The sequence below is a fragment of the Chenopodium album genome, chromosome 9 (assembly GCF_948465745.1).
Source record: "Chenopodium album chromosome 9, dcCheAlbu1.1, whole genome shotgun sequence".
In the NCBI taxonomy this organism is placed as follows: Eukaryota; Viridiplantae; Streptophyta; class Magnoliopsida; order Caryophyllales; family Amaranthaceae; genus Chenopodium; species Chenopodium album.
Genome location: NC_137842.1, coordinates 48,604,848 through 48,611,504, shown reverse-complemented (window position 1 = coordinate 48,611,504; position 6,657 = coordinate 48,604,848). Strand labels below are relative to the sequence as shown.

The window sequence follows — 6,657 nt, the reverse complement described above, 5'->3', positions numbered from 1 at the left end:
TGTGGATTTTGGGTAGCTGATTGTGAAGAGAGAAGAGCAGGAAATCAGAATCTTATGGAAGTGAATTAAATTATAATAATATAAAGGTGGCAGAGTTGATTAAAGGAAAATTTCTTGTGGGTTGATTGTGAAGAGTTGAACTTGATACGTTAGTGCCCCTCCTACCCTGACACTAATAATATTTGTTGATTATATCTGCATCCTACTTTTGAAACTATAACGTCAACTTATTTATCTCTTAACAGTTAACTAACACTTTTGTTAAGTCATCCAAAGAAAGACATGGTGACATTGCAGAATAACAACCATTTATAAAGTACTCCGTATGTATCTTTTCATACTATTTTCTTTATCTAGCTTTTCCTTTCATATAAGTTAAATTCAACCAACATTTAGAAGAATGGATGTAGTACCTAGAAGTGCTACTAATTTTAACCTCTTATCTAAAGATGTGTTGATGCAGGTTTTCCGGTCTATAGATTCAAGTTCTGTACAAGGATTTACAAAGGATGTTCAGGAGGCTGAGTCTCAGGTTCGTTGACACGATGTTTTGCTTTTGCACTAACTGTACTGTTAGCTATGTATTTTCGATAATGAAGCCAATTTGGAATCAATGTACCTGTATTTCATTGCAGAACCTGGTTTGTGCGAAGAATTTGGTGATAGACAAGAGCATCCAAACAGCATACATTGAAGCAATCAGATCTGGTCAACATTTCATTTATATAGAAAACCAGTATTTCCTTTCTTATAATCTTGTTGTTGAGGTTATTTAGAAAATGTCGGTATGAAAATTTTTGTTTCCCTTTCGTATAATCTTGATGTTGAGGTTGTTTAGAAAATGTGAATGTTCCTGTTGGATTCGATAGCTAGTTTGCTTAATGATTTTGTACTGGCAGGGGCTGATCATTTTATACCAATGGAGTTGGCCTTGAAGATTGTTAGCAAAATCCGAGCCAAAGAGAGATTTGCTGTCTAAGTTGTCATCCCTATGTGAATTGTAGATCAATATGGTATTGGTATATCTAAGCATTATTTTTTTAAAATCAACATTAACTAGCTAGAAAGGTGTTTTGATATTAAACTCAAGTATTTATTTGTATAGAAAAAATTTTGTATGGATGATTCAATTTAATTGTGGTTGGATGCTTTAAATTATATATATGAAGTATATTTTGATGGCTTTCGTCGTATTTGGAAATATTTTTGTTAATTTTATTATACAGAAATTTATATTGCACGTATACAGGATCATGGATTTATTTTTACATAGGAAATGTGAAAATTTTCTTACAGGATAAATGTACAAGATGAAAAACAGGAATACAACAAATACAGGTCTAAAATGAAATACAAAAATAATACAAATTATCAAAATACAGGAATAATACAATATAAAATACGTACAGGGGTAATTCGAAATACATATGGCAGGATATTTTTTTAAAAAAAAAATCATTAGAGAACTGTTATCTAACTTAACCGTTCTCTATTGTAAAGCAATATAGAACGGTTAAGTGGCCTAAACCGTTCTTTATTCCTTCCTTAGGGTATGAATTTAAGAAGGGAAAAGAGAACGGTTGTGACTAACAACCGTTCTCTATATGTGATTATATAAAACGCCTAAACAACCCGTTCTCTATACTTTATACATCGCTTAGCAGAAGAACGCCCCTAAGGCGATCTATAAAGCCTATTATAACAGTTCTCTAAGGCCTTTTTTGTAGTAGTGGCGGTGTGGTCTTGAGAGGGTTCAATCGGTTTATCCGATTTTAAATCAAACAACTTTCCGAATTCTTTAAGAGTTAGTCTCACATCGTTGTTTAATAATCGGAATTGTACATGAGTAATTAGTGCATTCATTTTAATAACATTAAAACTTGAAATAAATTCTAATGTTAAGTAGTCATACGTATCATGGCACATTTGAAAGAAACCACTCATTCCTATACCTTTGAACAATTTTTCCAAATATTTATCTAAGCCTAACCTAACTAGTGTGGGATGATCGATAAGGTTTAGCATCCTAGCCCGTTGCTACTCCGAGGTAATGACAACCTCCTCCCATCCCGGAATTTGAAGATCCGGGTTGACCGTTGGTTGTGGTGCCCTCGAACTCTCACCCCTTCGTGTCCTTGAACGTTTTGAGGCCATTAAATTAGGAAAAACATGATGCTTGGAGCTTTCTCTCTCTAGGAAGTATGAGAGAAAGTGGGAGAAAATAGGTGGGAAATGTGGGGGAAGATGTGAGGATTAATAATATGTAAAAATTTTGAGGTTTTGATGGATGAATGTGAAGAGATCTTGAAAAAGAAGTGAGTTTGAAGGTGTAAAAATGGAGGTTTTAGAAAGAGAAAGTATTGGAGAAGAAGATGGAATAAGAAGAAAGTGAGGAAAGAAAGAGGAGGAAAAGTATAAGGGGACGGCCAAAAATAGGCGCGCCCGATCGGGCGAGCCTCGCCCGATCGGGCGAATCATGCTGAAGTCCCAAAACTCAGTTGCGCGCCCGATCGGGCGAGCTCCGCCCGATCGGGCGCGAACACGAATGATTTTTCGCCCTCATACTCGCCCGATCGGGCGAGCTTTGCCCGATATATCTTTTCCTTCACTCGATTTGCGCCCGATCGGGCAACCTCGCCCGATCGGGCGAAATTTGCTCGATTTTCTAACGGCACTCGCGCGCCCAATCGGGCAACTTCGCCCGATCGGGCGAATTTTTACTCGATTCCCAGCTCTCCTTTCGCGCCCGATCGGGCGATTTTTAGGTGGAAATATAGCATGCTTGCGCGCCCGATCGGGCGAGCTCCGCCCGATCGGGCCCGTGCCCTGTCTGAATGCCTTAGCTATTTCTTTCTTCTTTGTCTTCAAATTTCTTCTAAGTCTTTCGACCTCTTAAACCTATACCTGTACAAAAACACTTATAAACGGTAAAATTTCACTCTCCTCGCCTCTCTATAATAAAATTATAAATAAATAAAAAGGAAAACTAGTCTAGAAAGTAAGAAATACGGGTTGCCTCCCGCAAAGCGCTGGTTTATCTAGGTCTCGCACGACCCTCTTACCAAGTACAATGTCTAGGACCCTCGGCCTAACGCTTGATCGGGTGGTTTCTCACCCGGTCTAGCGGTGTTCAGGTTGCGATGCGGCTTCCTGACATACCCTGTAGGACGCCAAATCACCTTATCCGGTGGATCCTCCTTGACTTGGACTGGGGGATCTTCAATGCTACGCACTAAAAATCATTCTTCGATCGAAGGTTGCTTCGAATTTTCATTGCGTTCAACACTTGCAACTCGATCCGGCGGAACACTTACCGTGGGCTCGATTCGCACAACTTGCTCGATCGGTTCCACCTGTTCATCCTCGAAACCAAGACCAACAGTGTAAAGCACTCTTTCTATTGCATCGACTTCCTTCTGCCATTTGTCTATCTCATCTGAAAAGGATGCAACATAAGATACCGCCACCAAGGGATCTTTTTCAAGAGCTTGGGGCTTGTTAGAATAATTTTCAACCAATTTAACGCTGAAACATTTCTCCTCAGTCATGGAGCTTTTAGGGGCATTATTCAGATTAAAAACAACTTTATCATCCCCTACTGATAGTGTTAACTTACCACTTCTTACATCTATGATTGCTCCTGCAGTGTTAAGGAATGGTCTACCCAAAATAATTGGGGTTTGCATATCCTCAGCCATATCAAGAACAACAAAATCTACAGGTATATAAAATTTACCTACTCTAACGGGGACATCCTCTAAAACACCTAAGGGGTATTTGAAAGAACGGTCGGCCATTTGTAGAGTTATATTGGTAGCTTTTAATTTACCCATATTCAACTTAGAACAGACAGATAATGACATGACGCTAACACTAGCACCCAAATCACATAATGCATTATCAATCAAGAGATTGCCAATATGACAAGGGATAGAAAAACTACCCGGATCTTTTAATTTAGGTGGAGACTTATTTTGAAGTACGACATTACACTCTGCAGTGAAAGCTACTGTCTCTACCTCACTAATAGACCTTTTCCTCGTCAATATTTCTTTCATAAATTTTGCATACGAGGGGATTTGTGTGATCAATTCAGTAAAGGGAACTGTTACCTTCAAATCTTTTACCATCTCCAGGAACTTACCAAACTGCTTATCCAAGTTTGTCTTCAATTGACGATTGGGGAAAGGAAGTTTGATAATTGGCTTTGGAGCATTATTATTCTTGTCTGGAGTAGCCACCTTCTCTGGAGTTGTACCCTGCAATGTAGAATTAGATATGTTAGTATTATCCTTTAGCCCTGCAGGGCTATCAACTACATTGTTTGGTTTAACGGAATCAAGATTAGCATTATTTAATAAAACAGGTTCATCAACTCTGGGCTTAGAGGGCCCTTCATAGTTTGAACCACTCCTTAGAGTAATTGCAAATGCTTGATCCATAGGCCTAGTCGGCTGTGCCGGCAGAGCTCCCTGTTGGCGGGCTTGTAGAGTAGCGGAGAGTTGCGCAATTTGATTATCTACAATTTTATTATGCGCTAGAATTTGATCAATTGTCGCATCTCTGCTCTCCATGTGCTTTTGCATATTAACCAACATTGCTCTTATTTCCGCCAGAGAAGGGTCGAAAGATGAGGGGGTTTTTTGTGGTTGGTTCTTTTGGCTAGCATTGGGGTGATAATATTTCTGCTGTTGTGGCGCCTGTGGTTCTTGTGGTGGTGGATTTTGAACATTAGTGCTCCGGTAGGAAAGGTACGGATGATTCCGATACCCAGGATTGTAGGTGTTGGAGTATGGGTTATTCTGCCTATAAGGTTGGAAGGCATTAACTTGCTCCATGGAACTCCTGCAATCTAGCTCCCAATGACCTACAATACCACAATTTTCACAGAAGGCCTCATTAGAATTATTATTAATTGCAAAAACATTAGCTACATTAGCAGTGCTCAGATTATCTAATTTTTGGCAAATAGAGGTTAGTTGGGCTTGCAAAAAGGATACAGAGTCGACACTATGCTTCCCCTTGTTAGCAAATCCTCTAGGATTCCCATATTGGGAATTGTGTATCGCCATATCTTCAATAACCTGACCTGCATCATCAACATTAAGATTCATAAATCTCCCACTAGCTGCAGAGTCTAAAATTATTCTAGAGGAATTTCCAATGTCGTTATAAAAGGCTTGGATTAACTGCCATTGCGCTAAATTATGGTGGGGGCATTCTCTTTGTAAGTCCTTGAACCTCTCCCAAGCCTCATATAAAGATTCATCGGCTTCTTGGGCAAAATTCTGGATCGCACTCCGTAGTACTGCTGTTCTCTCTGCAGGATAATACTTGTTATAGAAATTCAAAACAAAGAGTTTCCCAGTCAGTTATACCAAGTGTAGTTCTATTTAAGCCATTAAACCACAATTTAGCTTTTCCAGTTAAAGATAAGGGAAAAGAATCTCCCTGATTTGGTCTTGAGTGACCCCGGCTTGCCTGATGGTGTTGCAATATTGACAATAGTCGGCAATGTGAAGATTCGGGTCTTCACCCTTGGCTCCACTGAATTGCTTCCTCTCTATCATCGTTATAAATTGAGGTTTGATTTCAAATTGAACCCCATCAAGAGCCGGAGTAGGGGTGAGATGTGGAAAATCCGTAAGCTTTGGTTGTGAATAATCACTAAGCTTCTTTGGAGCCGTCATCTCTGATTCTGCATCTGATGATGTCTCTGAATCGCTAGAACCAGTTGGAGGATCTCGGTGATTATTGTTATTATCACCAGAATCCGCCAGGATTTGCTTGTAGAAATTTTTCTGTCTATGGAAGGAACGTTTGATCTCAGGATCGAATGGGATGTAACCTGATCTGGAACACCAGGGCATAAATAAAAACTAGAAGAAAATATGAGATTTGTCTCTGAGAACTAACGCTCTCTGAGACAAAAGGGAAATAATCTAGACTACGAAAACAATAAGAAATAAAAATAAAATCGTTTCCCCGGCAACGGCGCCAAATTTTGAAAGGGTAAAGTCGTATCCCCTAATCAAAAGTAAATACCTAAATCCTCTAACTAAAGTAGATAGGGAAGTAGGGTCGAATCCACAGAGAAACGAGTCTTTCGATTCCTAATTAATAAAAATAATCCAAATTATAAAGTAACCAATATATTGTAATTAAAGGAAACTAAACTACGAAGATTAAGAGTAGAGAGAAAACAATGAATAAAAGGATCTAGGGTATAGGTTCACCAATAAATAATACTCCAGGGTAAAACATAGTAATCAATCATTGACATTGCATAAATAACACGATTAACAGGCTCTCGCAATTTATTAATCAACATAGATCTAACAGGCTCTCGCAATTTACTAGATCTAAGTTCTTATTGAAAATAGCCTTTAATATCAAATTAACATCTGCTCGATTCATCAATTTAATATTGCTATACTTTTACAAGCCGCAATTGTAAAACGTTAAAATAATTCAATAAGAAATTATCATGCAATACCAATAATCAATAATAGTCAATCATCAATGCATCAATTAACCAGATTGTAAAGGGCTTTCGCTACGTATTACAATCACAAAATTAATCTACCGGTATTAAATCTCATCTCTCGAATCTCGACTTAGCCATTTATAAATTAACCTGCCTATTGAAACTAGACC

General features: G+C 38.5%; 1 non-coding gene across 1 annotated transcript; it reads left to right on the top strand.

The window, feature by feature from the left end:
* Positions 1 to 5,202: 5,202 nt before the first annotated feature.
* On the top strand, positions 5,203 to 5,309 carry LOC145560967 (small nucleolar RNA R71). Its single transcript, XR_014093555.1, has one exon. It is a non-coding gene; the product is annotated as a small nucleolar RNA R71 (small nucleolar RNA).
* The last annotated feature ends 1,348 nt before the right edge of the window (positions 5,310 to 6,657 follow it).